At 43.6% G+C, this 10363-nt stretch overlaps 1 pseudogene; it reads right to left on the reverse strand.

Annotated features, from left to right (window-relative positions):
* Positions 1–2200: 2200 nt before the first annotated feature.
* On the reverse strand, positions 2201–4990 carry LOC122754981 (annotated as a pseudogene).
* Positions 4991–10363: the final 5373 nt, after the last annotated feature.

Here is a 10363-nt window from a genome sequence, read left to right on the forward strand (position 1 = left end):
AGCTTAAAAGGCAAGGAGAGAATGGAAGTGGGATCTCTTTCCTGCTCTCCTGGTCTGATGACTGGCGCGACACACAGACAGATGCGGACTGGAGTTGGATGCGGCCCGGCTCGCCGTTAGCAGCACATGCTTGACTCGGCTCTCTCTCTCTCCTCCCAAAGGTGGCCTTGGGCTTTTGGTGAGTTTTATACGAAATATAAACTAAGCTTAGACTTAAGACTACTTGTTTGTATTTCTACTTTCCTATCCCTCTAATCAATATCACCTGGTAACTACCACACAATAAAAGCTCTAACTATAGACCAGAGGTTTCTTCCATTTACTAGTCTGGGAGATAAATTAAGGAAAAGGTTAGGAAGGGGAGGTTAATGCTCAGTATCCAATTTTAAATCTCACAGTTTGGCGACCTGGAAGGGACCTTAAGGACCCTCCCACCCTCCCAGTTTGGCCACAAGCCAGCTAATTTGGTGGATTTTCCAAATACCCCCCCCCCCCCACGGATCTTCCCTTTGCCTAATCTCCCTTAAAGACTTTAAGCCTCTAAAAGCCTTGTTTTAAAGGAAAAAGCCAGTCCAGTTTAAAATATGATTGAGTTTTTCATTTTCCCTTTGGTTTTTTAGTTTTTTTACATTGGAGTGTGTTGGGGTACCATACTGTCCAAATTTAGACATCTAGTTTACTCGGTATTCCTTCATTGTGCTATCGGTTTCCTCCTCACTCACATAGCAAAATTTTTTTTGGTATAATGGTATGAGTGTAACTGTCTCCACTGAAAATGTGTTTAATATTAGTAGGAATTTTATGCCTGCAGTTGACATAAATTGTAATACCATACTCACGATAGTTAACATAACCATAACTCTTATTATGGGTATTATCATGGTTGTGAAGTGGAAGGAACCTCGTGGCGAAAGAGACGTCAAGATGGCTCCCTCTGCTGAAGGTAACCCAGCTCACACCTGATAATTCTGGAATTTTGCTACAATATTCCTTGGAGTTTTCCTTTGGGGGTCTCTTTTAGGAGGTGATCGGTAGATTCTTTCAATGGCTATTTTATCCTCTGATTCTACAGTATCAGGGCAATTTTCCTTGATAATTTCCTGGAATCTGGTGTCTAGACTTTTTCTGATCATGGCTTTCAGGCAGTCCAATAATTCTCAAATTATCTCTCCTGGATCTATTTTCCTGGTCAGTTGTCTTTCCAATGAGGTAGTTCACATTTTCTTCTATTTTTTCATCCTGGTGTCTCATTGAGTCATTAGCTTCCATCTGCCCTATCTTAATTTTTAAGGCATTATCCCCCTTCCCTTCCCCCTCCCACGTGTATTTTTTTGGCAGGGCAAAAAAAGTGACTTTCCCAGGGTCACATAGCTAGTAAGTGTCAAGTGTCCGAGGCCGGATTTGAACTGAGGTTCTCCTGAATCCAGGGCCAGTACTTTATCCACTGTGCCACTTAGCTGCTCCCACCAAAGGTATATTTTTGTTCCAACTGTCCTGCAATCATAGTAGTGAGAGAGAAGCTGGGGAGGGGTTTGAGGTCCCAGCCTCACAACCTGAGTGGGGCCCACCAGAGCTGGTTCCCCCCTCTAATCCCCCAGGGCCTTGGGGACCACCTGCTGCCTCAGGACCCAAGCCTGCACTTCAGCTTCTTTCCAGGAGGTGGCCTTCTGACCCTGAGTTCAGACTGGGCAACCCTCAGTCCTCCATCTGCTTGGACCTGGGAGGCAGGGGACCACAACAGAGGCTAGTGATAAGGGCTGGAGTTGGCCTCAGTTCCAGCTAAGCCTTGAGCCCTATCTTTAGGGGTGAAGTGAGTCCAAGATCCCTGCGGCCTACAGCCTGGGGGAGGTGGCTTTTCTCCCAAGGACTAACCCAAGACCCTGCTCCCTCTGTTTCCAACCTGGCTTCCCAAAGTTCTGAGGACAGACAAAAACCTCTCAGGTTCTTGCCTGCCTAGGCTGTGGGGGCTGGGGGTCGGGGGAGGAAGCCTGCATACTGGAAGACTCAGATTCGAGCAGAGTGGTGGGGGAGGACAGGGGGCTCCAGCGGCCTCATGGAGCGGTAGGTGGGCATCATGACGGCTGGAGGGGACAAGTGTTTTTTCTGCACCATTTGCTCTACATTCTTCAGATAGAAGCCTCCCCCCAACCCTTCCCCAAGCAGAGAGGTGAGGGGGAGCACGAGCCAGGACCCCGAGCACTTAGTAGGCCTCGGCAAAGCCCACGTGGTTGTTGTCCCAGTTCAATGTGGTGTTGAACTGCCCGATGAAGCCATCTCCTAGAATCCAGAGGGGCACCCATGGGCGGGGGATGTCCATGCCTATGAAGCCACTTTGGCAGGCGGTCTGCCCAGCCTGGCTTGCTGATTGACTGGTGGCTTAAGGATGTACCCATTCACCTGTAAGCTCAAAAGCCTTGTTCCCCAGCATGAAGGAGACAGATTGGGAGGCTCGTCGCCTTCTCACAGGGGGACATGTACTCCCCTGTATCAGGGACACGGCCCCTCAGGGCTTTGTGCAAACTCTTTTTTTTTCCTAAAGAATGAGGGTTAAGTGACTTTCCCAGGGTCACACAGCCAGTAAGTGTCAAGTGTCTGAAGCGGGATCTGAACTCAGGTCCTCCTGAATCCAGGGCTGGTGCTTTATACACTGTACCACCTAGCTGCCCCCTGTGCAGACTCTTGATCTCTTCTTTGGGGCAGATGATGAGGGAGATGCCTGTGTCCACAATGGCCTCATGGCCATCCTTGCACAGGGTCAGGTCACTTTTCACCTTCACCACATCCAGGAGGCCTGGAGAGTGATGTTGAGGTAGGTGAAGTCACCTTTATGGTAGTTCCTTTTGATGCTTCCAAAGATCAGCTCTCCTCCAGGCTGGGAGGTGGGGTCCCTGTTTAGGTAGAAGGAGAACACATTCTTCTCCACCAGCTTCTGATTCATGAGGCTGTTGAAGAATGGAACAAGGGAGTCCACCGAGATGCGGGGGAAGGCCATGGCCAGGATGCTAGCAAACTTGGCAGCAATGAAAGTTGACACCCGGCTGCTTGGTGGCTTCTCTAAAGATCTGCTTCTTCACCATCAGACTGTTTTGTGAACCTTCGCCCTCCAAGGAATAGGGAAGCATGTAGGTGTCCTCACTCAGGTCCCTGAGAGGCTGCTGGAGCCCCAGTGGATGGCAAAATAGGTGCCGTTCTTCACATAGGTGCTGGACTGCGTCCCATTGTACTTATGGTGTACCCAGAAGGTGATGTCCCACATACTGCAGTGGACAGATGATATCCACGGGTTGGAGGACCCTGTGTTAAAGACAATGGTGAATTCCTCAGGTGGGGTTCTAATGCTGATGGCTCCATAGTACTGAGCATCCATGTAATTCTTGAGCATCTCTGGGGTGGGGCCACTAGTGAGGGGAGGACCCCATATTTCAAGAGGGGCCAGCTCCACAGGGCTGCCTGGATCCCTCAGGGTGTTGCAGATGGACTTGAATTTGTGCAGGGAATTCTGATGAGGGTGCTAGCGGGGGCCAGCAGGGTAGCAGCTGTGCACAGCAGCTGTGCACAGCAGGAAGACACACAGGAGGCACAGCCTGGAGGACTGCATGGCAACTGTTGCCCTGTCCTGGGGCATGGGGGCTGTGGGACTTGGCTGCGATAATGGAGTACTCAGGCCTTTTAGGCTGGCTGTGCTGCTGAGTCAGCTGATGCCCAGGTAGGTTTCTGGCATTATTTTCTTTAAGTTTTGCACCTCCTTTTCCATTTTACCCCCCCCCCCCCCAATTTGGCCAATTGTATTTTTTAAAGAATTGTTTCCTTCTGTCAATTTTTGTGCTTCCTTCTCCAAGCTGTTGACTCTTTTTTTTTTATAATTTTCTCCCATAACTCTCATTTCTCTCATTTATTTTTCCATTTTTTCTTCTACCTCTCTCATTTGATTTTTTTTTTCATTTGATTTTTAAAGTCCTTTTTGAGCTCTTCCAAGAAGGCTTTTTGTCTTGACACCAATTCATCTTCCCCCCTTGAGGCTTCACATGTAGGCGTTTTGACAGTATTGTCCTCATCTAAATTTGTGTTTTGGTCTTCTCTGTTGACACAGAAGCTCTCGATGTTAAGGGCCCTTTTTCAGTTTCTTACTCATATTGTAGCCTATTTTTTGACTTTTAAAGTTGAGGTCTGCTCCTGGGGCACAGGGACCACTGTTGCAAGCTTCTTGTGCTGGGGGATAGGGGCCTGGTCACTGGCTTTCTGCTCTGAGGCCTCTATGGCTTGTGGATTCCTCACTACCCTAGACCTGCTCCCTGCTTTGGAATGGCTTGGCCTAGTAGCACCTGTCCTTTGGGTGGTTCTCTAACCGGCAATTTTCCCTTTCAACCTGGGCTGGTGGGTCTCACAACTGGCCCGCTGTGCCACCAACCTGCTGAGCCAGGAACAAGGGGCCTCAGTTGCTGATCTGTGCTGTGGCCAAGAGCCTCCTGCTGACTTGCCCAGACCTCCTCGTTGCTGAGCTGGGCTTCTCTTTTGCCCAAGTGAGACCGACCTTTCCTGAAGTCTTCTAAATTATCTCAATTTAGAAGATTGTGCCTCTCTGTGTTTCTGTAGGTTCTATGGTTTTAGAGTCCATTTAGAGGTTTGATTTAATGCTGTTTTGAGGGAAACTGAGGAGAGCTCAGGCAACTTCATGGCTTCTCTCCACCATATTGGCTCTGCCCTCCTGGTGCAAGGAGTTCTGGTAAGGAGCTCTGGGTTGCAGTCATCATTTGCTTACTGGCCACTAAAAGAGTCTAACTTCAGGAAAACTGAGACATATAATCTTTGTAGTAAATGTACCTTACAAAAATCAGACATCTGTTATCTGAGGAATTGACACAGATTTCAAAGCATCATCCACAGTGCATAAAATGCTTGAAAGAAGAAACACACATTGCTAGCAATCTCACCTTGTCCCACTTACCACTTGTGTTGTATTGAGCACCACATAACCTCCTTTGGGCCTCATCTTTCCTCATCTTTAAAATGAGGTAGAGAAGTGGATTTGTGGCCCATTATGCTCATTGAATAAGAATATGTAATAAAATGTTAGGAGTTTTAATATTGGTGAAGCTAGGGAGAAATGGTCATGCTATTTCAGTGTTGGTGGAGCTGTGAATTTATGCATTTCTTTTGGAATGCAGAAATACAAAACTGACCATACCCTTTCACCTCCTGATCCCAATATGAGAACAATGGTCAAGGGATGTTATTTAAAAAGGGAAACAAAATAGATCTGCACAAAAATGTTTATAGTGGCTTTATTTGTAGTTGGAAAAACTAGAACTAGCTCAGATGTTTTATGATTGAATAAATTGTGGCATAGCAACATAATAGAATCTTAATGAACCAAGAAAACTGACAAATATGAAGAAAACAAAGAAATAGGGAAAGACAGATGAAATGCCATCAAGGGAAAAATAGCAGGATAATAATATACACACAGCCTATAGATATAACAATAAGATCACTAAAAAAGTAAAAAAAAAACTGAGGAAAAAACCCACAGAAGATTAAAAAAAACAAAGAAAGGAACATAAAAGTCAAACCATTTTTACATTTTATTAAAATTTACATGCACATTTACATTTTTTCTATTCATGAATCATGTATTTTTGTTTTTTTATCTGTCACTGTTGCAGTACTGAGAAATGTGTATTTGGGCTAGTCTTTGTCTTTCCAACAGACCATCTATTCTCATGTCGTTCCCTCCTTCCTTCCTGGTACCACCTTCCTTTTGTCCTTCATCTGGATACCCATACCTTCCCACCCTAAACCACAACTCCTTATTGCTCTTCCAAATCTGGAAACTTAAACACTTGGAATATAGCAGGTTAGAAATGTTTTCCTAGCTGATTAACAACTCCCTGCTCACATCTTCAGGGGGATGAGAAACCAATTAGTCCTTCCCCTTTCTTTAAATATTTGAGCCCTCTGATTCTGAAATAGTCCACAATGCCAAATCTGAGCCAATGTTGAAGCATGACCTAGGAGTCCTAGGCTGCTGTGGACTTCCTTTTTCTGCCATGACATAAAGACCATCATGTCTGAGGCTAACTGACACATCCATGGTTTTACACCTTCCCTACCCTCTTTCCATTCTATCTTTGTGTGTGTTAATTTGGGCCTTAGTATAAGGGGCTCATCTGGTTTCAATAGTACTCTTCTCTCATCCCTGTCTCTTACTCCCTTGCATGTCTCCAGTTCAGCCACACATTCTTCCCTTTTGGGCCTTCCCTAAAATATACTGAATAAAACTGTCTTTTGTTTTTAACATTAACTAGGTTCTCTAATTATTCTGTGATGATACCACTTTAAGACCCAGTTATATACTGACAGCTACCTACCTCTGGATGGGCATAGGGTAGTAGAAAGAATGCAACTATGACAATTAATAGTCCCAATCTCTCAGGTGCAGTTTCATTGTCTATAAAATGGGAATAATAATACTAGCAGCATATACCTTGCAGTGCTGGTATGCAGAGAAAATGTTGTAAATCTTAAGTCACTATATGAATGTAAGTTATTGTTGCTATTACTAGGGTAGGAGATATGGGTACATTTTTCCTCCATGAGATCTCTGTGCCCCGGTAGGAAAATCCAATTCCTAAATGTGTGATTTGTCACTGAGTTCCAGAATTCTACACATTCAGTACAGACTGATTTTCCTGTGGACAGGTGAAGCTCAAGAGGCTCTAGGTGGCATAGTGGCTAGAGTGCGGTAGTCAGGAAGACCTGAGTTCAAATTCAGCCTCAGACACATTCTAGCTGTGTGACCTTGGGCAAATCATATAACCTCTGTTTGTATCAGTTTTATCATATGTAAAATGGGGATGATAATAGCAACATTGAATTCCTAGAGTTATTGTGAGGCCCAAATGAGATAACTTAGCACAGTGCCTGGCATATAATTAGCACTATATAAATGCTAGTCATTATTTCTATTATTATCATTATGATTGATGATGAGGATGAAGAAAATGATGATGTATAAACCATGTCAGTCATGTCTAAATGGAGGAAGGGTCCAAGATCATGTAGGGAAATGGTAGATGATCAAGAGGTATTCCACTAAGGATAAGTGGTCAATGTAATGTCCTTGAGGATAGGAACCATTTCATCTTTTCCTTGGTGTCCTCAGATTTTAGCATAAGGCCTGTCATATAGTAAGTGCTGGTTAAATGAATGCATGAGTATACAACATAAACCAATAGTTTACAAAAGAAGAACTAAAAATGAGCAACAACCAAATGAAGGGTTTCTCTAAAACACTAATAACAAAAGAAATGTAAATTGACCCTGAAGTTTCACCTGATACCTAGCAAACTGGCAAAAATGGTAAAAAGTGGCCTTTGATGAGAGGTTTACAAATACACTCCTGGTGGAGCTATGAATTAGTTCAACAGTTTTAGAAAATAATGTAGAACCATACAAGAACAGTCACCAAACTGTTTATACCCTTTAATTTCTTTTTTACTTTTTTCTTTTTTTGTGAGGCAATTGGGTTTAAGTAACTTGCCCAGAGTCACACAGCTAGTAAGTGTGGAGTGTCTGAGGCTGGATTTGAACTCAGGTCCTCCTGAATCCACGGCCAGTGCTCTATCCACTGCGCCACCTAGCTTCCCCTGTTTATACTCTTTAAAACAAGAGACCCCGGGGCAGCTAGATGGCGCAGTGCTTAAAGCACTGGCCCTGGATTCAAGAGGACCTGAGTTCAAATCCGGCCTCAGACACTTCACACTTACTAGCTGTGTGACCCTGGGCAAGTCACTTAACCCCAATTGCCTCACTAAAAAAACCCCAAAAAACAAGCAAAAAACAAGAGACCCCACTCCTGGTTAAATGTATAAAAAAGGGGCCCTTTTATATAAAAATATTTATAGCACATTTTGTGGTGGCAAAAAAATGGATGCTCTGAACTGATGATGAGTGAGATGAGCAGAATCAGGAGAACATTGTACACAGTATTATCAACATTATGTGTTGATCAACTGTGATAGACTTGTTTCTTCTCAGCCATACAATGGTACAAGATATTTTCAAAGGACTCATGATGGAAAAGGCTCTCCAAATCCAGAAAAAAAAAGAACTGTGGAATATGGATGCAGATTGAACCATACTATTTCTTTTGGTTTTGGTGCTGCTGTTTTTCTTTTCTGAGGTTTTTCCTTTTTGTTCTGATTCTTCTCTTATAACATGACTAATGCAGAATTATGTTTAATGTTATTGTAAATATATAACATATCGGATTACTTGCCGTTTTGGGGAGGTGGGGAGCAAGGGGAGGGAGGGAGAAAAATTTGAAACTAGAAATCTTATAAAAACAAATGTTGAAAACTATCTCTACATGTAACTGGAAAATAATAAAAATACTTTTATAATTTAAAAAAATGGATGCTCATTGATTTGTGAAAGGCTGAACAAATTGTGATATGTGCTTATACTGGAATATTGCACTGTAAGAAATATGGGACAGCTTGTGTGAACTAATGCAGAGTGAAGTAAGTATATAACTAAGAGAAAAATAAACCTGACTTCATTTCAGAAGCCAGACTTGGAGTAATTGTAATGACCAAGCTTGGCCCCAAAAAGAAGATGGAAAAATAGCTCCCTCTCCTTTCAGTTAGAGGTACTATGGGCACAAAGTGCTTTATCCACTGTCAGAAATAGTGTGTTGATTAGTTTTTCTTAACAGTTTTTGTTAGAAGAGAGCTCATTGGGAGGGCTGATGAGTATATCTGGGAACAACTACTCTGTAAAAGCCAAAGGGAGCAATCTATTATTAATAAATATATAAATGTAAGGAGGAAGTCTGATTTTGTTTCTGAGTCTGTATTAGACATGGAAGCATTTTCATATCACACATTATTCTTTCATCATCTGTACGAAATTCAGCTATGTTTCCTGTGAAGAACAAGAGATGAGCTGAACCCATAACAGAGATGATAAACAAAATTCCCCAGAGAGAAAGGAGAAGTTAAGCCTGTTTTAGAAGAAGGTGGGGTTGGGGTGGGAGGAGAACAAATTACTTGTATCAAATTCTGCTTAAGTAACAGATCTGACTTGGGGATAATGTCTCCTTGAGAGTAGAACTCATGGTGGATTTTAGTTCTTGGAAGAAAACATTTGCATTTGTCTATAGAATTTGTAATTTGACAGTAGCAATATCAGTTTCTCTAAAAAAAATTAATTCCTTTCTTTATGGATCTCTGGCAGTGATAGATATCTAGAGGTCAGCTGTAGGCAGAGAGGAGGGCACCATGATTGTCCCCCACCTTGAAGAGATGAGTACATGTTAGCCAGCTGGGCTGTCTCAACTACTGATTCATTAGTGGCTATAGAGATCAAAGACCAGGCAACACTAGGCCAGTTCTGGTTCTCATAGGACAGGCTCTAGGGATTCCCTGCATGATTTGATGTCTCAATATCTGGCTCTAATTGTGAGAAATCTCAAGGCTGCTACAGGTGACCACCCTACTTATGTTGTAGGGATTGTGATCTATAGTTCCTCCAAGTTCCAGTAATTATTTTCAGTTTTAAGAAGGCAGCATAGTAGAGTGGAAAGAGGGCTAGGTTTGGTGTTATGGGATCTGAGTTTGAATTCTGGCTCTGCAACTAAGTCCTCAGTTCCTCCTAAAATGAAATCCTTTCTAGTGCCATATAAGAAAATCTATTATTAACACTATGGAAGGGGAAACAGAGATCTAAGGAATAGCCAAAAAGTCTTCCATGGCTTTGCTAGCTTCCTAGTTTATTTGGGACTGCCAAAGGACACTTTGGCTTCCATCAGGATTGATGCTTTAGCACCACTACCAGAAACCATTTTGTGTCCAAGTTAAAAATTAGATACCACAGAGACTTCCAGGGCGGAGCCAAGATGGCATTGGCACATCATGACACAATCACTCCAAAAAACATCCAAATAATGCCATAGGACAATGCCTGGAGCAGCAAAACCCACAGAAGAATGTGCTGAAATCATCTTCTAACCAAGAACTGCTTGGAAGGTCAGAAGGAGGAAGCTGCTGTTCTGAGACAGGAGTGGAGCCCAACCCCACAGTCACCCTGACACAGATCCAATCCCCAGGAAGGTCTCACCAGAGAAGGAGACCCCCAGAGCCTCTGAGTCAGCTGAAGCACCAGTGTTGTCTGGAACTAAGCTCATAGTCTGGTGAGAGGACTGAGCCCTTGGCAGGGGGAGACTACAGGGGTTTATGCTGGTGCTAAGGCAGAACTTGGGTTTTTCACCCCTTCTGGGAACCAGGAGGTAGACTTCAGTAGCAATGGCCCAGGTTGGGGAGGGGCACAGGCTTGTCAGAGCTGACAACCACAACACACAAAG

This window comes from Dromiciops gliroides, chromosome 4, assembly GCF_019393635.1.
Source record: "Dromiciops gliroides isolate mDroGli1 chromosome 4, mDroGli1.pri, whole genome shotgun sequence".
NCBI lineage: Eukaryota > Metazoa > Chordata > Mammalia > Microbiotheria > Microbiotheriidae > Dromiciops > Dromiciops gliroides.